General features: G+C 44.2%; 1 long non-coding RNA gene across 6 annotated transcripts in view; it reads left to right on the forward strand.

Annotated features, from left to right (window-relative positions):
• Positions 1 to 26,290, forward strand: part of LOC134970233 (uncharacterized) — a 307,651-nt gene that overhangs the window by 271,399 nt on the left and 9,962 nt on the right. For 5 of the 6 annotated variants that reach the window (XR_010189737.1, XR_010189735.1, XR_010189736.1 and 2 more), the window contains one exon: positions 25,209 to 25,267. This is a non-coding gene — a long non-coding RNA (uncharacterized LOC134970233). Of the gene's footprint in view, positions 1 to 25,184; positions 25,268 to 26,290 lie in introns of all 6 variants that reach the window. The other variant, XR_010189734.1, reaches the window with a different exon arrangement.

Genomic DNA, 26,290 nt, shown 5'->3' on the forward strand with positions numbered 1-26,290 from the left:
GACGGCATGGCGGTTGAACGCCGGATCCTGAAGGAGAAAGGCATTCCGGATGAAGTCATTCCTATCCTGATCAAAGCCAGGAAAGATATAACCGCAAAACATTATCACCGCATTTGGCGAAAATATGTTGCGTGGTGCGAGGCCAGTAAGGTCCCGACGGAGGAATTTTCAACTAGGTCGATTCCTACATTTCCTGCAAACAGGAGTGTCTATGGGCCTGAAATGGGGGTCCATTAAGGTTCAAATTTCGGCCCTGTCAATTTTCTTCCAAAAAGAACTAGCTTCAGTCCCTGAAGTTCAGACGTTTGTGAAAGGGGTACTGTATATACAGCCTCCTTTTGTGCCTCCAGTGGCACCTTGGGATCTAAATGTAGTTTTTGGGTTCCAAAAGTCACATTGGTTTGAACCACTTAAATATGTGGAGTTAAAATGTCTCGCGTGGAAAGTGGTCATGCTGTTGGCCCTGGCCTGGGCCAGGTGCGTGTCAGAATTGGCGGCTTTATCCTGTAAAAGCCCTCATCTGATTTTCTATTCGGACAGGGCGGAATTGAGGACTTGTCCTCAGTTTCTCCCTAAGGTGGTTTTCAGCGTTTCACCTGAATCAACCTATTGTGGTGCCTGCGGCTACTAGGGACTTGGAGGACTCCAAGTTGCTAGACGTTGTCAGAGCCCTGGAAATATAGGTTTCCAGGACGGCTGGAGTCAGAAAATCTGACTCGTTGTTTATTCTGTATGCACCCAACAAGCTGGGTGCTCCTGCTTCTAAGCAGACTATTGCTCGTTGGATTTGTAGTACAATTCAGCTTGCACATTCTGTGGCAGGCCTGCCACAGCCAAAATCTGTAAAAGCCCATTCCACAAGGAAGGTGGGCTCATCTTGGGCGGCTGCCCGAGGGGTCTCGGCTTTACAACTTTGCCGAGCAGCTACTTGGTCAGGAGCAAATACGTTTGTAAAATTCTACAAATTTGATACCCTGGCTGAGGAGGACCTGGAGTTCTCTCATTTGGTGCTGCAGAGTCATACGCACTCTCCCGCCCGTTTGGGAGCTTTGGTATAATCCCCATGGTCCTTACGGAGTCCCCAGCATCCACTAGGACGTCAGAGAAAATAAGAATTTACTTACCGATAATTCTATTTCTCGTAGTCCGTAGTGGATGCTGGGCGCCCATCCCAAGTGCGGATTGTCTGCAATACTGGTACATAGTTATTGTTACCAAAAAATCGGGTTATTGCTGTAGTGAGCCATCTTTTCTAGAGGCTCCTCTGTTATCATGCTGTTAACTGGGTTCAGATCACAAGTTATATGGTGTGATTGGTGTGGCTGGTATGAGTCTTACCCGGGATTCAAAAATCCTTCCTTATTGTGTACGCTCGTCCGGGCACAGTATCCTAACTGAGGCTTGGAGGAGGGTCATAGGGGGAGGAGCCAGTGCACACCAGGTAGTTCTAAAGCTTTTACTTTTGTGCCCAGTCTCCTGCGGAGCCGCTATTCCCCATGGTCCTTACGGAGTCCCCAGCATCCACTACGGACTACGAGAAATAGAATTATCGGTAAGTAAATTCTTATTTTTGTTGTCAGCACATTCAACTATGTAAAGAACAAAGTATTTAATAAGAATATTTCATTCATTCAGATCTAGGATGTGTTATTTTAGTGTTCCCTTTATTTTTTTGAGCAGTATATATATATATATATATATATATATAGCAGCACGGATGGTGTAATGGATAGCATTACTGCCTCTCAGCACTGAGGTCATGGATTCAAGTCCACGATGGCCCTAAATGTGTGGAGTTTGTATATTCTCCCCGTACTTGCGTGGGTATCCTCCGGGTGCTCCGGTTTCCTCCCACAATCCAAAAATATACTGATAGGTTAGTTGTCTCCCAACAAAAAAAAAAAAATTAACCCTAGCGTGTTTGTGTGTGTGTGTGTGTACAGTAAATGTGGTTGGGAATATAGATTGTAAGCTCCCACGGTGCAGGGACTGATGTGAATATGGGGGGTCATTCCGAGTTGTTCGCTCGCAAGCGGATTTTAGCAGATTTGCTCATGCTAAGCCGCCGCCTACTGGGAGTGAATCTTAGCATCTTAAAATTGCGAACGATGTATTCGCAATATTGCGATTACACACCTCGTAGCAGTTTCTGAGTAGCTTCAGACTTACTCGGCATCTGCGATCAGTTCAGTGCTTGTCGTTCCTGGTTTGACGTCACAAACACACCCAGCGTTCGCCCAGACACTTCCCCGTTTCTCCGGCCACTCCTGCGTTTTTTCCGGAAACGGTAGCGTTTTTTCCCACACGCCCATAAAACGGCCTGTTTCCGCCCAGTAACACCCATTTCCTGTCAATCACATTACGATCGCCAGAACGATGAAAAAGCCGTGAGTAAAAATCCTAACTGCATAGCAAATTTACTTGGCGCAGTCGCAGTGCGGACATTGCGCATGCGCATTAAGCGGAAAATCGCTGCGATGAGAAGATTTTTATCGAGCGAACAACTCGGAATGACCCCCCATTGTCTGCAAAAGTGCTGCGGAATATGTGTACGCTATATAAATACCTGGTAATATTATATATATATATATATATATATATATATACAAGGATAGATATACCCGGCACTCCACTCACTATTAATAGCAACTTGCTGCGGTGCCCTCCCAATACGAGATGCTTGATCCCAGATATGCAGACATAAAGACACGGGCGGCACTCGAGCAGACTTCACAGCTGTGTTAAATCACGTCAATTTATTGCCAACATGTTTCGGGGACAGTGCCCCGTCCTCAGGGCCAGACTTTGTCTGGCCCTGAGGACGGGGCACTGTCCCCGAAACATGTTGGCAATAAATTGACGTGATTTAACACAGCTGTGAAGTCTGCTCGAGTGCCGCCCGTGTCTTTATGTCTATATATATATACATATATATATATATATAATGTGTGTGTAAAATTAAGCAGCTCAATCAAATTAGTAATAGTCCTCAGGTGCTGAAAGGGAGTTTTTTTTTATAAACTAAAAATATACACAATCTTATTGCTAATGCCCTTAGTGTGCTGGGGAGAATCTGCTTTGTGTATCTTTCAGCACCTGAGGGGTATTACTAATTTGATTGAGCAGCTTCATTTTAGATTTCAGTTTAGAGAGGCATAGATGGAACCTGCATTTGGAGAGCATGCTGGTCCTTGTAGTGCCATTTGAAAGACATAGGGGTGACTCCTGGTAAGCTTGCTCTCAGTTTAGATATATTTTTGTATGTGCTATTATCATGTAGTCTCACAGTAGACAATTATATGGTCCTGAGTGATTGTAGTGCAGTGTAAGTGACCTCCAGTATCAGGGAAGCGTTGATGTTGGCGTGGAGGCTTACCATAAAATTGCAAATAATATGTAACGAAAATCTCTGAATTATTTACTACCGTGTCGTTTTTCAAATCTTATATATACAGTATGTATCTAAAAGACAACACAAGGGGGTGCTCCGCAGTGCATGAAACCTTTTTTTTTAATTATAGCAATATAAAAATGAAGATACAAGATACTTCCCATCAGATAACATCAGAAAGACATATCCGATATTTTCCATATAGTATAGAAGGGTTGGCACAATTGGAGAACAAGCTTCAGTTATGTAATGCATACCCCTGCTGAGAGCAGACTGCGAGGCTTGTAGTCTGTCAGGCCACACCTCTTACGCTTTTCGTCTGAGTGACTTCATTTGATTGTATGGGCCTTTGGAACACTAAGGAGACTCCTGTAGACTTGCTTGCTGCATGTTAGAGTTGGCTATTTCTCTCTGATGTACCTGCAGATTATGCTGCTTTCACATCGCAAAACCTGCTTTTGAAACGGTTCTTTAAACGGTTCTTAAAACTGGTCTGAGCAGTTAAACCCCCTTCACATCGCATGTTGTAACCAGTATATTACCATTTCATTACCGTTTTGGTACCTTTCACACTGAACCCGTTTCACCTATACAAAACAGTGGTTGTCATTTTAAATGTTTATTTCCTGCTTCTGCCTGGTTACATCACACATGGAGACAGCCTATCACCTTCTGGGGCTTGCAAATACCGTTTCAGACCCTTTCACACTGTACAATGAAACGGGTCTGAAACGGGTAGGACCCTGCTTTTTTTACCGTTTCAAAATACCGGTATTTTGAAAACGGTAAATTGAAGGTGACCCTTTCACATCGCAGCTCGAACCGTTTAGGAAGCCTGAAAAATCGGCAATTTCCCGGGTTCAAGCTGCGGTGTGAAAGGGGTATTAGTGGACCAGGGTCATTTCCAAGTGGGATCCTCATCTCAGGCACCAAAATGTTAGATATGACAAAGGCCCCTGAGGTGTACAGACACAGTGACACTTGCAGTCACCATGAAAGGAGCGCAGTCACGACAGTCAGCGTTGAGGTAGTGTCGGGTGGAAACATAATGAGGAGGGTGCATAGGGCAGCACATGTGGTGTGTGTGTGTGTGTGTGTGTGTGTGTGTGTGTGTGGTGTGGGTGGCACTGTGCCACAGTCTCTAGTACTCAGTTCAATAGCAGTGGCAGTGACGGCTACAGGAGAGTAGGGGGCCCACACACAGTCAACGATGGACTTTGGAAAGGTACTGTAAATACAGGTACAGTATAGGAGAAATGGGTGCAGCGTGTGTGTACACACTGCACCCATTATAGATATGCCACTGAGTACTACCCCTTATACACATTATGCCACACAGTAGTGCCCATATATATGGGAAGGCATGCACGCTGCTGGGAAAGTGGGCATGGCCTCACAATTTTATATTATGATATCAAACTATGAATACAGTATACTGTATAATCACACCCCCTACACATGCACACACACAATTAGCAGCCTTACACACAATGAGGGTAATTCCAAGTTCCCAAATCTCTCTCTCTCTGCACATGTTACATCTGCCTCCCCTGCAGTGCACATGGTTTTACCCAACTGCTAACAAAATTCCTACTGCGATCAACTTGGAATTACCCCCCATAGCCACAGTAGTTCTCCTTACACATAATGTCCCGAGTATAGTGTGAGATGCACATACAGTAATGTCCCCCAGTATACATAATGACCCCAGTAGTGCAGTGCCAGAAACACATACTGTAACGCCTCCAAATATAGTGCCAAATACACATACTGTATGCCCCCACAGTGCCAGATACACATACAGTATCAGACACTCGTATATGCCCCCACAGTGCCGGACACTCAAATGCCCCCACAGTGCCAGATACAGTACATGTATGCCCCCACAGTGCCAGATACACGTATGCCCCCACAGTGCCAGATACACGTACTGTATGCCCCCACAGTGCCAGATACACATATGCCCCACAGTGCCAGACACACATACAGTATTCCCCCATGTTGATTTTACTATTAAAGGCAGCACTTTTAGGTAGATTCACTTTTAAAGGCGGCAGCTACTGTATCCCCCCACCCCCATGTAGTTCCTCAACAGCAGGGATGCCCATTAATGATCAAAGAATGCAGCAACACCCCCTGTAATTGGTGCCGGGGTCCAGACAAGAAACAATTCATACTATAAACTACACCTCCCAGCAGTTGCTGCTGCATGCTGTGATCGTTACTGGGCATCCATGCTGGTGAGGAACTACACGGGCGTGGGGGGATAGCGTCTGCCTCCAAAAGTGAATCTACAGTACCTACGGGTGGCACCTCTGGATGGCGCTCCTCCTCGACTGACGCCCTTGGCGAGTGCCATCCTGGCCAATAGGACGATACACCCCTAATGGTATCCTCTCTTCATAGCCTATCTGTGCTGCACTCCCGGGATAAAACCAACATGGTAGAGCAGCAGCTGGTAGCTTTGGATGTAAGAACTGAAGAGATGCCGAGGTGAAAATAATAAAACCACTGAATGAATGATGTCATATGTGCGTCTCCAAATCATCCAATTATCAGGTCACCTCAGAGCTGTTACATTTAGTTGGTATTATGCACACTGCGTCTGGGGGTGGGTTGCCCCCTTGTCCCCCTTATAGTGTACAGTGCCTTGCTAAAGTATTCAAAAAAAACCTTAGCATATTTCATGTTTTGTTGCCTCACAACCTGGAATTAAAATGGATTGTTTGAAGGTTTGCGTCATTTCATTCACAGAACATGCCTACAACTTTGAAGATGTTTTTGTTTTTTAATGTAAAGCAAACAACAAATAGGACAAAACAACAGAAAACTTCAGCGTTCATAACTATTCACCCCCCTAAAGTCAGTATTTTGTAGAGCCACCTTATGCGGCAATTACAGCTGCAAGTCGCTTTGGATAAGTCTCTATGAGCTTGCCAATGGGATTTTTGCCCATTCTTCAAGGCAAAACTGCTCCAGCTTCTTTATGTTGGATGGTTTCCGCTTGTGAACAGCAATCTTCAAGTCTGACCACTTACTCTCAATTGGATTGAGATCTGGGATTTGACTAGGCCATTCCAACACATTTAAATTTTTCCCCTTAAACCACTCGAGTGTTGCTTTAGCAGTATGCTTCGGGTCATTGTCCTGCTGGAAGGTGAACCTCCGTCCCAGTCTCAAATCACAGGCAGACTGAAACAGGTTTTGCTCAAGAATATCCCAGTATTTAGCACCATCCATCTTTTCCTCAACTCAAAACAGTTTCCCAGTCCCTGCTGCTGAAAAACATCCCCACAGCATGATGCTGCCACCACCATGTTTCACTGTGGGGATGGTGTTCTTGGGGTGATTGGATGTGTTGGGTTTTTGCCAGACATAGCGTTTTCCTTGGTGGCTGAAAAGTTAAATTTTAGTCTCATCTGACCAGACCACCTTCCTCCATACAATTGGGGAGTCGTCCACATGCCTTTTGGCAAACTCAAAATATGCCTTCTTATTTTTTAACACTAAGTAATGGCTTTTTTCTTGCCACTCTTCAATAAAGCCCACTCTATGGAGTGTACAGCTTATTGTGGTCACATGCGCAGATACACCAGTCTCTGCTGTGGAACTCTGCAGCTTCTTCAGGGTTACCTTTGGTCTCTGTGCTGCCTCTCTGATTAATGCCCTCCTTGCCCGGTCTGTGAGTTTTGGTGGCCGGCCCTCTCTTGGCAGGTTTGTTATGGTACCATGTTCTTTCCATTTGAAGATGATGGATTTGATGGTGCTCCGGGGGATCATCAAAGATTGGGATATCTTTTAATAACCCAACCCTGACTTGTACTTCTCAACAATTTTGTCCCTGACTTGTTTGGAGAGCTCCTTGGTCTTCATGGTGTGATGCCTCTTGCTTAGTGGTGTTGCAGCCTCTGGGGCCTTTCAGAAAAGGTGTGTTTATACTGACAGATCATGTGACACTTAGATTGCACACAGGTGGACTTCATTTCACTAATTATGTGACTTCTGAAGGTAATTGCTTGCACCAGAACTTTTGAGGGGCTTCATAGCAAAGGCAGTGAATACATATGCACATGCCAATTTTCAGATTTTTATTTATACAAAATCTTTTTTATATAAATTTTTCTCATTTCATTTCACCAACTTAGACTATTTTGTGCAGATCCATAAGATAAAATTTAGATGAAATAAAAAAATAAAATTACAGGTTGTAATGAAACAAAATAGGTAAAAAGCCAAGGGGGGTGAATACTTTAGCAAGGCACTGTATATACATTATACAGTACTGATTTGCTCCATACAGAAACAGCCACTGTGCACTGATTTCCCTCCGGCAGGGAAAGGGTTACCAGTGATTGGTGCGTTGTTCCTTCCTCTTCAGCTGCGGTTGTCTGGAGAAATGATCCCGGTGAAAGGTCCTTTTTGTGCTCCTGTCTTTCTTCTGTGCGTTTCCGCCTTCTTCTCTGCCCGCAAATTCATCTCTCCAGCCAAGATTTCCCCAGCTCAGCATGTTTCATGAGACGGAATGCACAGCGCTGGCGTTTTATGACAGTCCCTCCGCCCGGACATAAAGCACACTGGGCCTAATTAGCAGGGTCTGGATAGGGTATAGCACGTCACACTGATGAGAAGCCTTTTATGTGTGCACGTAGTATTTACCTTCTGCACATAACCTAACTGGGGCACTTGGTTTCTTATGCTTAATATTAATCAGAACTCTTCTACAATATAAAGAATTAAGAAGAAATAGAAAACAAGCTCTGAGTTCTGTGCAATTCGCATTATAAAATTACAGCTGTTCATCAGACAGAATGCAACCTGCGGCTCTGTGATGCTGTGGAACTACAAGTGTCAGCATTCCCTGTCCAAGCCTGATAAATTCTACATTCCCCTCCGCCTGTGATCTGTGAGTGCCCTTCCTCAGGCTTGTACATTTCCCCCCTTGATTCCTGCCTCTTACCATTATTCAACGCTGCACAATGGGCATGAGGTCCAGGGGTTCACAACCATATTGCTGACACCTTGGGTCACCTACATTTGCCTTTGTACCTCGTTCAGCTTCACTAGCAAATTCTGCTAAATCAAAAAATCTCATGCTGTGGGCCGTGCAGCATGAAAAGTGCCGCCCAGTGCTGAGATCGCAATAAAAAATGCAAACGCAACGCCGGTATCGCGACCATCGACTTACCGGTAGCCCCCCTACATACGCAGCATGACTGCATATGCAGGTGCAGCGGCGCCATGTTTTCACGCTGCAGCCGCCCCTAAAACGGTCCGGACACACCTGCGTTGTCTAGACCACTCCCCCCAAATGCCACGTCGCCGCCCCCGACACGTGCCCCTGTCAGTCACAGTGTGATCGCATCAGGGAAGAATGCGATGGCACTGAGATGACCTTAGTATAAAAAGAGAAGGACAGAGCTATCAGAAAGTCATCCGCTGCAGTATGTGACAACATGTTGTTTAAAATGTAATGCGGCAAACAGTATAGTAGACAATACAAAATAAATGATTTCAAATACAGGTAATGCTGTAATAAATTAGTGTAATAAAGCATGACGGGGTTATACAATTTACATTTAATGTTTTCATGCTTGAAATATGTACAGTCCAGAGTATTTCAGTTATTGTGTGGGGATCAAGCACAAAGGTCAGTAATTTATATTTTTCTTATAATTTAATAGTAAATAATAGTAGTAGTAATAATCATCATCATCATCATCATATAATTCTTTTAAATAGTAGTAGTATTATTATAAAACAATCCTACAACTTACTGTATTTTTCTGATACCATCTGAACAGCTTGGCCTGGGGTCTTCTTTCAAACCTGCTTAGTAATAAAAAAGATTTAAAAAACTGGACCCACCCAAAAAAATAACAAAACCAAACAAGTTCTAGCTCTTACTAGTAACACAGGGGAACCTTCCCCAGCCTGGTCAGAGCAGAACTGGGCGCAATGTGGGATAACATAGAGTATTCCCCCCTCAGAGAGACATCCATCCCTGGTGGGGCTGTGGCTCTGGGTTAAGGAAATTATTGGGTTCCTGGGGTGGTGACACTATAACGATAAGTGGCCCCTAAGACACCTGGTTATTAGGTGAACCCTATATGGTCGACATGGACAAAAGATCGACACAGGAAAAGGCCGACGTGGACAAAATGCCGACATGGCAGTGGTCGACACACTTCAGTCCCCCCCCCCCCCCCCCCCCCCCCCCCCCCTTTCAGGGTTAGTGTGGATAGTTTTTCCATCTGGGAACCACCATTTATAGAAATGCGTCGCTTGGCAGGCTCGCTTCACCCGCCACGCTTCAGGCGCGGTGTCTTGCTCCACTTCGCTCGACACAAGGCTACTAAAGGTTATGACTCGTGATTGGTGGATAGTCAAGGATGGAAAAAGTAAAATAAAAAAAACATGGAAAAAAATGTGTTGTCAATATGTGTCGGCTAATTAACATGTCAACCATTTGAACCTGTCGACGTTTTTTGCCCAGGTCGACCTTTCATAGGTCAACCTTTTTCCTCAATGTTTACTACTGCATATTGACTGTCGACCTATTGGTGGTCATTCCGAGTTGTTCACTCGTTGCCGATTTTCGCTATGCTGCGATTTGTTGCTAAATGCGCATGCGCATGGTACGCAGAGCGCATGCGCTAAGTTATTTAACATAAAACTTAGTAGATTTGCTTGTGTTCGTACGACGCTTTTCAGTCGCACTGCTGTTCGGTAAATGATTGACAGGAAAGGGGCGTTTCTGGGCGGCAACTCAGCGTTTTCACGGCGTTGGCTAAAAAACGCAGGCATGTGAGGGAAAAACGCGGGAGTGTCTGGAGAACCGGGGGAGTGGCTGGCCGAACGCAGGGCGTGTTTGTGACGTCAAACCAGGAACTAAACGGACTGAGGTGATCGCAATCTGTGAGTAGGTCCGGAGCTACTCAGAAACTGCTAAGAATTATTTAGTAGCAGTTCTGATAATCTTTCGTTCGCAATTCTGCTAAGCTAAGATACACTCCCAGAGGGCGGCGGCCTAGCGTGTGCAATGCTGCTAAAAGCAGCTAGCGAGCGAACAACTCGGAATGAGGGCCATAGTCCGGATCCATTATATCATATTGTACAAAAGCATAAACAATAGAGACACATTTTTAAAAAAAACAACAACAAAAAAAACCTCAGTATTATGTAATGCTAAAAAGCCTAGAATGGCACATTTATCCATATGTCCTGGTGATCAGTAAGACTTTTATCACCACAATAAATCTTATTTATTAAGGATTACAGCAGTACTTGTTACATAGGCTTCCTTTGAAGAGGTAAGCAAGGACTCGTATGGCCAGCAGAGGGTTTGCAGACGGAAACCTCAGTAATGTATCTGACATATGAAAAATAATACGACGCTTATTTATGTATTTTGTTTATTAATAACTATATAGCACAGACCTATTACACCGCACTGTGAAACTTGTTCACTTGTATCACCTTCTATCTTTTATTCATCATAGTCCAATAGGAAATGTGTCCTTTCTATAGTCCATAGAGAGAAAGAAATCTACATAATAGGTGACTGTAGACCCTGGCGCCCATTCAGCTCATGTACTCGCTTTTTGTACATAAAAAAGTAAAAAAAAATTTTTATTTCCAGTACTGTCCAACTGCATTGTGGATAATGCGACCGCAGTAATCCCGGCATCTGCAGTAGTGTGCACGCGCAGGTCCCGTCCAATGCGCCAATGCGATTTGATTGGTGTCCTTGATTGGTGAATGCGATTTTGATTGGTGTTTGTGGAGCGGGTGGATGGCAGCAACCGAGCGTTCCGGGGGCGGTGCATCGAAAACAGGGGCGGGGCGTCTGCATGACGTCACATGCAGCCGCTCCGAACAAGAAAATGGCGATGGACCTCCTACATAAACAGCCAAGCTGTGGCTGCAGCGGGTCTTCCACAGTTGCCAGCAACCGCAATTAAATTCTAGTTGCAGCCACTGAGCAGGCCATTGAGCATGCTAGGCGGCCCGCAGCATGCAAAAAAAAGGATTGCAGATTCTGATTTTAAGCAGAATCTGCAATCCAACCTGAATAACCCCCAATGTCCAGTCTTCACAGAGCTGTACACGTGTGTTTTAGCAGCATGTAAATTTACAGTTTAATTCAGTATTCGCTGTGAATTTACGGAGCTATGAGAGTTGAAGAACAGAGAAAGCAGCTGGGGGGCCACCTATGGACAGCACGGACTTGGTTTTATCACCCATCATCCATAAACTTTCTCTTCTGCTGTATTTATAGCTGCCCTGAGAGCCCAACAGATATGTTCTCGTCTGCTGCAAATGAGCCCAGGTTAACTACTACAAAGGCCAGATCGATTTAGCTCCATATCTGCAGTTATTATGGCCGGGGTTGTTTGGCACAAAGAATTCGAGTCATTTGCAGCACGAAAAGTCAGCTGTTAATGAGACGACATAGGGCCTGAAAATGATCACGATATTTTTGAACGCTAAAGTTCTTTGAAATGCGTGACTAATCGAGTCAGATCTGTTTACAGTCAAGGTTGGAAGGTAATGTATAGGGAACATTATATCTCTGGTAACTTGGGGACGTAAAATTCAATGGCGTCTATTGGGTGTCCTCCTCCTCCTATTGACACATCTTTGACCAGACATATATCCCCAGCTGGTATCCTGCGACTTGGCATGTGAAGGACATTAATCAATTGGCATCCCGCTAAACCCCTATAACCGTCTTCCACAAAAAGAAACAAAAAATATTTTCTTAACACTTTTTTGTTTTAGATATTTTATAACTAAGGTTCCTACAATCCTACAATGTATGTTTTGGGTCCTCTAGGTCCTGGCTTTTTCTGTACCAAATGCAAAATAATTACTTTGTATCACTTTTCCTATTATGCTGTGGAGACTTCCAGAATAGATATTTGTGTACATGGCTTATCGGGGCAGATGTATCAAGCCAGGAGAAGTGATAAATCAGTGATAAGTGGAAGGAGATAACACACCAGCCAATCATTGCGAGTTTGAAAAATGACAGTTAGGAGCTGATTGGCTGGTGCGTTATCACCTTCCACTTATCACTGCTTTATCACTTCTCCAGGCTTAATACATCTGCCCCTTAGTTTTTCTTTTTTTTTATTATTACCAATGACTGATATTGCTGATACGTCACTGAGAGTAAAATTAATAATATTTAAAAAAATACAAACATGATCGTTTGCTTTAGCCGTGCCCTCAGCTAAATACTGTAATTGCAGTTTAGACAAATTCAGAGAGGACTGAAGTCGTATCTAGTGATAAGTGCAGGAATTTGGGGTGAGTAGAATGTTGCAGCGGAACTGGCCACTTTGCAGAGGTACACTGTGGCGACTATACAATCCCTATGGAAGCTGGGAGGACGGCTGTGTCCATTATTATTCTGCTCTGGTGTGGTTTGAATTCCAGGTGGGACAAAAGTTATGGGATCCGGTCTGAAGATCGACAGTATCTAGGTCGACAATGTTTAGGTCGACCACTATAGGTCGACAGTCAGTAGGTCGACATGGATGGAAGGTCGACAGGGTTTCTAGGTCAACATGTGCTAGGTCGACAGGTCTAAAGGTCGACATGAGTTTTTCAAATTTTTTTTTTTTCCATACTTAACGATTCACGTGGACTACGATTGGAACGGTAATCTGTGCCGAGCAAAGCGGTAGCGGAGCGAAGGCACCATGCCCGTGTCAAAGTCAGAAAAATGTCTCTATGCACGTTGCCATATTTGCACCGCACACTGGTCCGTGCTGCGCATGCGTACGCTCTCCCGTGAAGGCGCATACCCGCAATAGCGTGCACTCGCAGGCGCGGTATGCGTATTTACGGTAGAGTTTATGTAGTCGTAGCGTGCGACTCATTCGTTACATATTTTCACAATTAATGTAGTTTATAGATCATGATCCCTTTGATAGTTTCTGAAAGTTTGGTTAATATAGAAGGTCCCTGTTTAAAGTAATCCCTCTTTGTATCGTACGAAGGGTCTAACAAGACTCATACAGCAGTGTTTGGTACCCATCGGAAGAGTATTTAATTAGCAATATTCCGGTGTTGGTTTGGAGCGTATTAATCGCTCGTGCGAATAGTTATGGACATAAGAAGTTTATGTCCATTTCTATTATTTACTCATACTCAGGTATGCGGCGGGAAACCTAGTTCCCCACCCACCTGAGCTGTTTGAAATCGTCACAGCCCACCTGTATGAATCAACCTATGACCTTTTGTTATGATGCAGGGCCGAATTCCGACGTCCAATGGACAATGGGATTGTAGGGACTGTAGGATTGCATTGTGTGTGGGGCATAAATAGGCAGGCCGACCACATCCAGCTCTCACTCTTCAACGGTTCTCATTGCTGAAAATCGGGTGCTGGATGTCCAGGCGCATGCGATCGTTTACCCTTGTGCGTAAGTTTCTCTCCGTAATCATTGTCTTTCTGTGAGCCAATTCATCTCATCTCTCTCTCTCTCTCTCTCTTTCCCTTCTCTTTCTCTCGTATCTCCCCTAGACTAGTATTGTATTGTATTAGATAGTATTGTATTTTGGTTAGGAAGTCTTTGTTATATTGTAGTGTATCATTTGTACTGTTATCCCCTTTTTACAAGTATACTAGATATAATACAGTTAATAGGCTTTGGACCCTAAACCAGTATCTGTGTATTTCCTATAGTGTTAAGTGTTCACTTGAGCGTCGGTGACGCTCAAGCAGCTTTGTAGTTAGTCAGGTTACACAAGGTTGCACTTACACCCTGTATTCACATTAAGGTATTCCGTGTATTTCATTGGTATAAGGTTTAGACAAAAAGGTATAGCGTTGTGAGCGTCTGCGCCGCTGGTGATCTCCTCGTGGTCTCGAGCGTCCGCTACGCCATAGCGAATCATTACTCTAGTCATAGCCAATAACGTGTCCTGTGATCGCTGGGCCGTGAGCGAACGTGACGCTTGAGCGTCTCGCCTACGGCTGAGCGATCGTTACGCAACTAGCGTACCATTACGGTACTTCTTAAGTAAACAGCGTACAGTGTTCTTAGCTTCAAAAAGGGTTGTTTATACGACAAGGGAATTTAGCATTGTCAATTGGGGACTCGTCCTATCCTTCTCATATCTGCACTAGGTAGATCAGCAGACATTATCCCCCCAGCAAAGGGTGGGAGGTTGTCTCGCAGTGCTGACGGGATAAGCGTCTGCTTCGCTTAGATAAAGAGTGCTGAAGGAATCCGGGAACCGGAAGTAAGAACAAAACGCTTGTGTCTTTTAAAACTGTTTTATTTCTCTTCTGTCTTGCGTATACACGCACACATACATTTATCTGCATTTCTTTTTCAAATTTCGTATATCACTATTCCTGTTTGCCAAGTTTTATAGTTGATAGAAAGTGCAAAAAGAGATTTGCTGTTATTTCATAGTAGAGGTAATAGTTAAAGTATAGACCAACACACGGCTTGTCTGGGAGATAAGACAGTCAGTGTGGTGTGCGGTAGATGATCAGGGATCATCTACATTGATAAAGGTAGAAATTGTGTTACGGTGGATCTTTGTTTTGCGTACACGTGTCCCTAACAAAAGACTTGCGTACGCAATCCAAACGGCAGACGCACGCAGCGTACATTACGCAACGTAGCGTCTGGTTACGCAACGTAGCTCAAGTCATGAAAAGTTGAATCAGCGCAAAGCGATAATTAGCGCAAAGGCGATAAGTAACGCACAGCGGTAAATAACGCAAATCTATTTTTGGAAAATCTGAAATTTAGTTTAACAGATCCTGCTCCTAATTAGTAACACTGTTGGACTGAAGACAATTTCTGCGCAGAAATAGATATAGAAACAAAGTGTACATGTGTTGAGTGAGTGTGTTTTTATTACATAAGTTTATATAACTTAAGAGGTTGAACCAAAAGGAAAGTCGGGTACTCGTCAAGGGACACACGTGTAAGTGACATATACGGTGGCTAGGGAGGCATCCTTGGTTAAAATAATATTTGAGCATTAGAGTATAGCGGACCATAAGGTAACAGACCAGGAGGTCATAAGGTAACAGACCAGGAGGTCATTAACAGACGGTAACAGACCAGGAGGTCATAAGGTAACAGGTAAAATAGACAAAGAGGTCCGCTATAAAAGTCCAGTGGCACAACGCCTGGGGTGTTGGTGCAGAACCCATATAGGCCATAAGCTCTTGCTGAAGGAATCGCGGCCGGAAACATCGATTCCATTGATCTTTCAGTACATGACAAGTAGTGCTTATGTACTGAACGATTGGACCGCACGTAATTGTGTGCAGTAGTTAGTAATCTGACCTAATACCATTAGAGTAAAGTGGTCACAAACGCTATCTGTACATTCTGACGTGATTTGTGTAATTTTTTATTTTTGGAAGGGAAGTTCGCTGGTCACTCAGGAACTATCCAACAACCGATACTTGCTGGGGAACGCGCCCCAGTAAATAAAGGTTCACAGGGGCCCTGGGTTGGGTACAGCAGCTCTGGTTACAGTGATTGCAGTACTGGCCAACGTGGGCGAGAAGTAAGTGGGGTACTTGGCAAACCGCCACCGCCGGCCTGCCCAGGACATCTTGGTTTGTTTGTAAGGGTTCGCTGAAAACCTTGAGATAAAGATCCAAGGAGGAATAAGCAACACCTGCAGAATTATGGGGGCCAGTTGTTCAGGTAGGGGGCGATCAACCTCGGTTCGGGTTGATTCAGAGAACCGACCCGTTGGGTCGGCAAGGTACATCATGTGTGAAAAATACGGAAGTCACACAGAATCTTTATGTGATGAATGGGAGAGAATGACTGTACAAGACAGGGACAAATTCCCAAGAATAGGTAGCTTCAGTCCAGACGTGTTACAAAATTTAAGGAGGAGGATATGTCTCATTGAACCAACAAAGAGACGAAGTAAACATTATGATTATTTGCAGTTATGGCAACAGGAAGGTGAATTACAAAGAGATTCAATTGACTTTTCTGAATCTCATCTTGAGAGGAGAGACATGGCATCAGGGAGGATTATGGTTGCGGAGAAAAGCACAAGGTTGAACAATAAAAACGCTCTTAGCAACTGTAGTATAGATTATAAGAATAAGTGTAATAACTGTAACAATGATTATTGTAATACTGTTGAATGTACAACTATTAACCTATGCAAGTTGCACCCCATGTCAAACTTCCCTCAGGAATACAAACAAGAAAGTGAGCCCAGAATGATGTCAGCACCTCTTCCAGCAACCATCACAAAAGCCATCCAGGTGGACGCGACCAAATTGGTAAAGGCAATAATCGAACCCCCTAACGGAGGGTCAGGTGAGGTCGTGTCCACAGGTACGTACAATGTTTCATATCACGCACAAACAGATGTACCCCATATTGTAAGACCAACACAAGATGATGTAACTGAGCTCGATCTGGCCAGGGTGATCTCAGTCCCCAATGGGAAGACTGACAATCAGGGAATCATTCCCGTCAAGGACAGTGCAATGCGCTGTCTCTTGTCCCGGACCGAATTGAGATCAATTATGTCTGAATTTCCTGATCCTAGGAAAAATCTAGCCAAATGTCAAAGGTTTATTAAAGAACTAGGAAACGCCACAGAACCCACCAACAAAGAATGGCGGACAGTGCTGAGGGCATGTTTGCCCTCCAGTGTTGACCCGGAAAAGTTCATTGCTGATTGTAAATTAAACACGGAGGTACCTTGTATGGAAGAACACAATCAGGAATGTATTAGGCAGATTAACCGACAGTTAGGAATATATTTCCCAGCTGCTGTCAAGTGGAATGAAATTTTCTCCATAAGGCAAAACGAAAAGGAAAATGTTTCTAATTATTTCAATCGAGCACTGCAAGTAATGGCTAGAAACACTGGGATCGCAGACATCAAGACAAATGCACAACATAAAGGAATAGCGGTTAAGGTATTAATGAATGGTTTAAAGCAGTGGTGGCCAACGCGTGGCTCTAGAGCCACATGCGGCTCTTTCTTTATTCAAATGTGGCTCCCAACACTCCAAGTCACGTGACCACAAGAGATCTGTAAACCGCTGCACTCCAGCCAGACATGCAGCAGCACTACGTAGACTGAGAACTGAGGGAGCCAAATACACAAGGGGGAGCTGGCTGGAGTGACACAGGAGGCTGCTGGCTGGAGTGACACAATGGTGAGCTGGCTGGAGTGACACAGGAGGCTGCTGGCTGGAGTGACACAATGGGGAGCTGGCTGGAGTGACACAGGAGGCTGCTGGCTGGAGTGACACAATGGGGAGCTGGCTGGAGTGACACAGGAGGCTGCTGGCTGGAGTGACACAATGGGGAGCTGGCTGGAGTGACACATGGGGGAACTGAAGTGTATTATGTGAATCTGGCTTTTCAATATATTTTAAGCAAATCTGTTTTTTTTCAATTATTTGATGTAGCTCTCCCCTACTCAATGACCATCTTTATCCTGCTAGTAAAGGCTCATCTCCATCTATGGCCACCAGCCTCTAGTAGTACGATGATCACTCCCTCAATACTTACATCTTAGCTGTATTATGTCTTGAGAATGTGTGGTGCTCTGTTACCTGTACTCTATTTGTTATTTATTTACTGTAATGCAATGTTTTGTCCCCTGTACTGTCCTTTGTACGGCGCTGCGAAACACATGTGGCACCTTATAAATAAAATGTAATAATAATAATAATAATAGTAGAAGTGGCTTTTTCATTGTATTTTATGTTGGATCTGGCTATTTCAGTGTATTTTATACCAGGGGCGTGGCCTAGCAGGTACAAGGTCACACCCCATTTTTGCAAGTGCGCCTTCGGCTCGAAGTCGGCTCTTTGATGTACCTAACAAGATTTCTTGGCTCTTTGTCTCTGACTGGTTGGCCACCCCTGGTTTAAAGGATGAATTAAAAACAAAGGTACAGACCACCAACCCAAACTGGAGAGAGATCTCGGTGGCCGCACTAAGAGAGGCCGTCATTAATCATGATCAGAATATCACCAGGTACAGAGAGTCACTAAGAGATAAGTTAATGGCAGCAAATATACAGGCCCAAACCACAAGACCACCCCAACAAAAGCCACACACCCCTGCGAGAAATCCAGATATGGAAATCTGTTACAATTGTCATAAAAAGGGACACATTGCAAGAGATTGTAGATCAAGAGAAAGACAACACCATAATCATAAAATCCAAGGAATCAGGGAAGTACAGGGGAAACGATTGATGATGATGAGCATCCGAGCGTTTGAGGAGGCATCAAATCAACCAAAACCTCAGGTCATTGACACGTGGAGGAAGCCCAGGATTTGTTATCATTGTAGGAGAGAAGGGCATTATGCTAGCAACTGTAATAACCCACATAAAGTTAGACCCCCTAGACCAAGAAATGAGCAAAATTACAATACACACCATTATAATCAGGGATCACATAGGCAGGAAAGGTGATTATTAGGACTAGAGGCAAGCCTGAGGTAACGGTAAATGAAGTGGGGGGGGGTCATTCACTGAAGACACAGGAATGACCAGGTGAAAAGTTGTAAATGTATTTGTGAAAAATGTTTTTTTTTTTTTTTTTCTCCCTCTCTCTATCCCCATCTCTGACTAGAATTGGTAAGAATTCACACATTGCATATCCACTTGGTCCTTGCAGAAGTCTACCAAACCCCAGCATGACCTCCGCCACAATGTATTTCTGGCCAGATACAGACAGTGGAGTAATGCAGGTGCTGGTGGGGAGGGACTGCTCAAGGAGACCAGTAGACACATAGATATGACAGCCTAATAAGTCTGACAATGTTTTTCTAATGCTAACAATGTTTTCTTAATGTTGACAATGTTTAAAAATGTTTTGTTTCTCTTTTCTCATTGGTGGTTATTGTCGAGTTATGTAATGTATATATGCACATGAATTGTTCTCTATCTCTTTTGTTTTTTTGTTGTCTCTCTCTTCCCACTCATGTTTCCATGGTTTAAAGATGGTATGTCACCCCTCAGTTGGACCAATGGTAATGCCTGATTTTTGCTCCTTACAGAAAGATCGTCGGTTGGGAAGGAATATTGCATCACCAGAATGTTCGTTTGGAAGACTGAGAGACAGCACCTTTGAGAAGACAGCAGAACAAGAAGAACAACAAGACGAGAGAACTTATTATCGTAACAAGTTCTCTCCCCCTCAAACTGTTTTCTTATACCCCATTTACAAATTTCTTCTTTTCTCCTCCTGTAAGATGGACTTGCCCCAAGAGACTGCAATATGGATTTTCCCGTTAACCATGATGTTGACCAGAGCAGTCTGTTTCGGTGAGAGTACCAGTGAGGTCGAGAAAGGATCCAGAAAGGTTCTAATGACTGAGACGGAGGTGTAAATTTCCAATAGCAACCCAATCACCAAGCAAAGGCGAGTACCGGGCACGATCTAACAACCATGTTATCTGTAAACATTTTCTTTGAAGGATTGTTAGCTCAAAAAGAAAATTGTATCTGTAGGCTCTGTGATAATCTGGTTGAAGATGGATGCATAAAGAAATGCCAATCCAGTTTTAATATCCATATAGACCGGCATCCATTGAGTGACTATCACTCTTTAGTGGGTAATGTGTTAAACCAAACAGATTGTTGGGTATGCTCTCAAGTACCTCAGGGTCATAGCAAATCAGGGCTAGTACCATTTCCTTTAACGTTAGGGGAGGTACTTGAGCTAAGTGGTGGGAGACCGGTGGACCGGAGGTTTAATATCTCCAGCCCTCCTAGTTTGAAGCTCCACCAATACCATGTGGATAGGTCCCTCTTATGTTTCAACATCTCCAATCCCCGAAAGCCGGGAAATTGGGAAGTGTCATGGAGCAACCTTACCATGACCTTTTCACACAGAGCAGATAGAATGCCTACAGATACAGAGCTGGTACGCCACATAGCCAGTAGAGGAAAATCTTTTCGGTATCGATATACCTTAGGAAATAGGATTACTAGAGTTGGAGAGGTATCACCAGGATACTGTGCACATATCGTACAAACTGATACGTGCATTAAGCAGATGGAAGAATTAGGGTCAGGAGATTTCACCTGGAAGGTTTGTAACATGGTCATGTCCTTCTCCGTCCCATATGTTCTCCCCGATGACGCATATTTCATATGCGGGAGAAAGGCGTACAAGTGGCTTGCCCCAAACTCTGAAGGATTGTGTTATATTGGAAAAGTATTGCCTGAAGTGATGACTGTTACACATGACAAAATGAAGGACATACACCGTGGTGCCCAAGCTCCTTATACTCACACTCATTACGAGCACCGAGTTAAAAGACAACTGTCAGAAAGGTTAGAGCATCCGGCCTCCGATCTTATCCATGAATCCACCGGGATTCAGGTTCTGGTAGCGTTAGATTTCACTCGCACCGCTCGAGGAGTGATGAATTATAGATACATTTCCGCACTCGCCAATTTGTTAGATAATATCACTGAAATGTATGATGACACGTTTAGATACACTGGAAGAGAACTCCAAGCTTATAAAACAGAACTAGTTCAGCATAGGATGGTTCTTAATTATCTTACAGCAGTAACAGGCGGATATTGTGTTACGTTGGCAACACAGTACGGCATAAAGTGTTGCACGTATATCACGAATAGCACCGAGGATCCGGTAGAGGTCATAGACCAAAAGATGGACGATATTCTCCAATTGAAGTGGGAATTTCGTCGAAAACACAATCTCACCCTTGCTGCTGTAGGTAATGAGCTGACTGGTTGGGTGTCATGGTTGAACCCGCGAAATTGGTTCTCCGGTTTGGGGGACTGGGCTCAAGGAGTCATAATGGATGTTGGAAAGTTTCTACTATGTATCTTGGGTGTCGTTATATCGATTGGATTGATATTTAGATGCGGGCAGGCTTTAATGAGGTGCAAACAAAGTACAAGAGTGATGAGCTTGAGGAGCGAGGAAACTGTAATTAACCTGGATTTGATTTATGACCCAATGATAGAAACCAGGATGGGATGAAAATGCGATTATACGGTCCGTTTCTTTCACCTGTTTTTTTTTTTCTGCTTTTCTCCAAGATACAAAGACCCCCTTGGACGAGGAAGTTGACGAGACGCTATACAGACAACAGACAAGCACCAAAGATGAAGTTTTGACCACTTGAGAAATGGACACTTGATGAACTTTGCCACGGATCCCCAGTTTCCCTAGTACTTTTAAACTCACGCTAGCCCAACATTTTTTGTAAATCCGATGGCACTGACAAAGCTTGTTGCTCATGCCTAAGGAGCAAAACAGCGCAAAGAAGACGACTCTCAACAGATACCGAACACAACTTCGACGACAGATGTACATTTCCCTGACATAGAATATCATTGCATTTTCCATAAGTGTTCTTTATCTTCATCTCTACAACCCTCAGGTAATGACACACATAGACGATAGGGAATACAGGCACAGATATCAGCAACCACATACCTCCCCCATTCATGTATCATCAACTAAAATGTGCTCCCCATTTTGTTCAAAATCCGAAAAGAGCTCGGTAAAGTTTGACAGCCCATCCACAGACCTGTACCACAGGATAAGAAGGAATTCAAATGTATACTTCGCAATACCTCGAAGCTTGATGTACCACCCGTACGGCACGATGATACATGACCCTCCAAACATGGACTCATACACACATGCTTCTGCTATCTCACTAGGTCATACCCTCTTCACACCTTCTCCTCTCTCCTCCCTTACCCAACCATGGAAATCAATTAACCCCTGACTTGCATTTTTCTCCTTAAATGTTTTGTGGCAGTTATTATTGACTGCCAAAGGGTGGACTGTCAAAGTCAGAAAAATGTCTCTATGCACGTTGCCATATTTGCACCGCACACTGGTCCGTGCTGCGCATGCGTACGCTCTCCCGTGAAGGCGCATACCCGCAATAGCGTGCACTCGCAGGCGCGGTATGCGTATTTACGGTAGAGTTTATGTAGTCGTAGCGTGCGACTCATTCGTTACATATTTTCACAATTAATGTAGTTTATAGATCATGATCCCTTTGATAGTTTCTGAAAGTTTGGTTAATATAGAAGGTCCCTGTTTAAAGTAATCCCTCTTTGTATCGTACGAAGGGTCTAACAAGACTCATACAGCAGTGTTTGGTACCCATCGGAAGAGTATTTAATTAGCAATATTCCGGTGTTGGTTTGGAGCGTATTAATCGCTCGTGCGAATAGTTATGGACATAAGAAGTTTATGTCCATTTCTATTATTTACTCATACTCAGGTATGCGGCGGGAAACCTAGTTCCCCACCCACCTGAGCTGTTTGAAATCGTCACAGCCCACCTGTATGAATCAACCTATGACCTTTTGTTATGATGCAGGGCCGAATTCCGACGTCCAATGGACAATGGGATTGTAGGGACTGTAGGATTGCATTGTGTGTGGGGCATAAATAGGCAGGCCGACCACATCCAGCTCTCACTCTTCAACGGTTCTCATTGCTGAAAATCGGGTGCTGGATGTCCAGGCGCATGCGATCGTTTACCCTTGTGCGTAAGTTTCTCTCCGTAATCATTGTCTTTCTGTGAGCCAATTCATCTCATCTCTCTCTCTCTCTCTCTCTTTCACTTCTCTTTCTCTCGTATCTCCCCTAGACTAGTATTGTATTGTATTAGATAGTATTGTATTTTGGTTAGGAAGTCTTTGTTATATTGTAGTGTATCATTTGTACTGTTATCCCCTTTTTACAAGTATACTAGATATAATACAGTTAATAGGCTTTGGACCCTAAACCAGTATCTGTGTATTTCCTATAGTGTTAAGTGTTCACTTGAGCGTCGGTGACGCTCAAGCAGCTTTGTAGTTAGTCAGGTTACACAAGGTTGCACTTACACCCTGTATTCACATTAAGGTATTCCGTGTATTTCATTGGTATAAGGTTTAGACAAAAAGGTATAGCGTTGTGAGCGTCTGCGCCGCTGGTGATCTCCTCGTGGTCTCGAGCGTCCGCTACGCCATAGCGAATCATTACTCTAGTCATAGCCAATAACGTGTCCTGTGATCGCTGGGCCGTGAGCGAACGTGACGCTTGAGCGTCTCGCCTACGGCTGAGCGATCGTTACGCAACTAGCGTACCATTACGGTACTTCTTAAGTAAACAGCGTACAGTGTTCTTAGCTTCAAAAAGGGTTGTTTATACGACAAGGGAATTTAGCATTGTCAATTGGGGACTCGTCCTATCCTTCTCATATCTGCACTAGGTAGATCAGCAGACATTATCCCCCCAGCAAAGGGTGGGAGGTTGTCTCGCAGTGCTGACGGGATAAGCGTCTGCTTCGCTTAGATAAAGAGTGCTGAAGGAATCCGGGAACCGGAAGTAAGAACAAAACGCTTGTGTCTTTTAAAACTGTTTTATTTCTCTTCTGTCTTGCGTATACACGCACACATACATTTATCTGCATTTCTTTTTCAAATTTCGTATATCACTATTCCTGTTTGCCAAGTTTTATAGTTTTTAGCATTGTCACCCGAAGCATGGCGAGCGAAGCGAGCCATGCGAGGGGACGCGGTGCACTAATTTGGGATCCCGGTCACTCTACGAAGAAAACGACACCAAAAAAAACCAAAAAAACTTATGTCGACCTTTAGACCTGTCGACCTAGAAACCCTGTCGACCTTCCATCCATGTCGACCTAGTGACTGTCGACCTATAGTGGTCGACCTAAACATTGTCGACCTAGATACTGTCGATTTGATGAACCACACCCAAAAGTTATAGAGTTGAGTTCTACATAGGTCACACTCCGCTGGAGAACTGTATTTATTTATTTATTACCAGTTATTTATATAGCGCAGCGCTTTACAGAGAATATTTGGCAATTCACACCAGTCCTTGTCCCAGTTGGGCTTGCCCTCTGTATTCACTATCACTAGGGTTAATTTTGTTGGGATCCAATTAACCTAACAGTAGTATATATTTGGATTGTGGGTGGAAACCAGAGTACCCGGAGGAAACCCACACAAGTTCGGGGAGAATATACAAACTCCATACAGTGAGGTCCCTGGTGGGAATCAAACCCATGCCCTCAGTGCTGAGAGGCAGTACTGCAGTGCTAACCATTACACCATCCGTACTGCCTAAATTGTGCTCCCAGGTGCGGAATGAGATGATTGTTATGCTGAACATTTTGAAAGCTGTGTTGATTTATAATCCTATCTTAGATTTTCTGAAGGGCAGGTTTGGGGAGTTTTCAACCCTTTGTCCATCGTTCCAAACTGCTAGATTTACTAATCGGAGGGTGGACTAATAGATGGTGCTTTTAAACACACTGGTAATGGGTTGCAGGTTTAATATGGCCTAACTGCCTACCGTGTCTCAAAACTACCGGAAAAGCGTTTATGTGGCCAATGAGAGGGTGAGGACTCCTAATACACTTTTAATGTCAAATCTCATCTCTGTGCTATCCCTGTACTTTCCCTGTGCTATGGTGTGGTATAAGTATACACAGGTGTCACTCCAGATATAGACCAAGGGTAATGCTGGTGTAGTACAGCTGGATGCACCTTGAGATATGTGGATTTGTTTTTTTGGTTGCAGACACTCCCACCTCTTCTCCGAGGACCATACCCATTGAGAAAGTCCCCTGGACAAAACATGTTGGTATCCTGTGGGTGGTTTACTCTGTGACCCGTTCATTTAGACTCTATCACCCCTGTTTTGGGACAGAAGAACAGGATTCCATCTTGTTTGATAAATAACATTGGCTGGTTAAAGTAAGATTATTTGTATTCCGTTTTCTCCCAGGTAACTGCACCTTCTGTGTTATAGGTGATGTTACACAGCAGTGTTTCCTATCTCTGTGAGGAGGTCCTGTGGTCTGGATTCAGGTAAGCTTGGTCACTCACTTATGTTTACACGTCATCCCGATGCCATTTCAATTTTCATTTCACATTGGCACATTTGATGCAGTCGGTCTGTGTATATGTACAAGCCACACTGCTGGTTACTGCATAAGACATTGATTGCAATTGCATGCAGATCCATACAGAGTCCATGGGTGTTTCTGGATGGTAACTAGGTAGCCAGAGACCAGTGCATCACAGTCGGTGACTGTGTCTGAAGATGCAGTCACACCAACACTGACGGTCATGTCCAGGCAGAGATTCTGCGGCTCCATAGTCCCTGTGCAATCTCCACTGGTGCATCCTATAGTGCGGCTTAAGATGCACAACGGCAGATTAGCGCAGCAGGCGGTGGGCGCCTCAGTAGGAAGACCATCTGCTGCGGCATTAGTCTTCACATCTGCTGCGGCATTAGTCTTCACACAGGTCTCTATACCATAAGCTCTGCTCAGGTCACTGCACTCTGTCCTTTTCCACTGGTGTTATCACCAGGGAAGGGTTGGATGTAATATATGTATATAATAAATGTTAGCAGCAGTCTCCAGCGCAATGAAATGCTTAGGACTTTTAATAAGTGTATTCCGTAGATAGTTCATTTGTGTCTTTAGAATGATTCCCTATTGTTCTCGGGGGAAGAACCAGAGAGCCATGTAGTTCATGGGGCAGGCAGTTTGCATTAAGTGGATCTCGTTCTCCTGTCAGCACGGCCGTCATTGCCAGGTGGATGAGTGGGTTGGTGGTCCTACAATTCCGTGAGAAGTGGGGTCAGTGGCCACGCAGGTTTGTATGTCTGAAACCTAACCTCCAAATTCTACCATCTACACATATCTCTACCCTCACACCCTGGGTTATGATGGATAAGGCCCAGGGGAGGCCATGTGTCCATCTTTCTATCATCTGGCTGGTTACGGAACTCTGAATCATTTTGCATTGGGAAGAACAGCAATGTGACTTCCGATATGACGATGACGGAGCTTTGGTAGAATCGTTACATGCATCGGCTTCGCC

This window comes from Pseudophryne corroboree, chromosome 11 (genome assembly GCF_028390025.1).
Source record: "Pseudophryne corroboree isolate aPseCor3 chromosome 11, aPseCor3.hap2, whole genome shotgun sequence".
Classification (NCBI taxonomy): Eukaryota; Metazoa; Chordata; class Amphibia; order Anura; family Myobatrachidae; genus Pseudophryne; species Pseudophryne corroboree.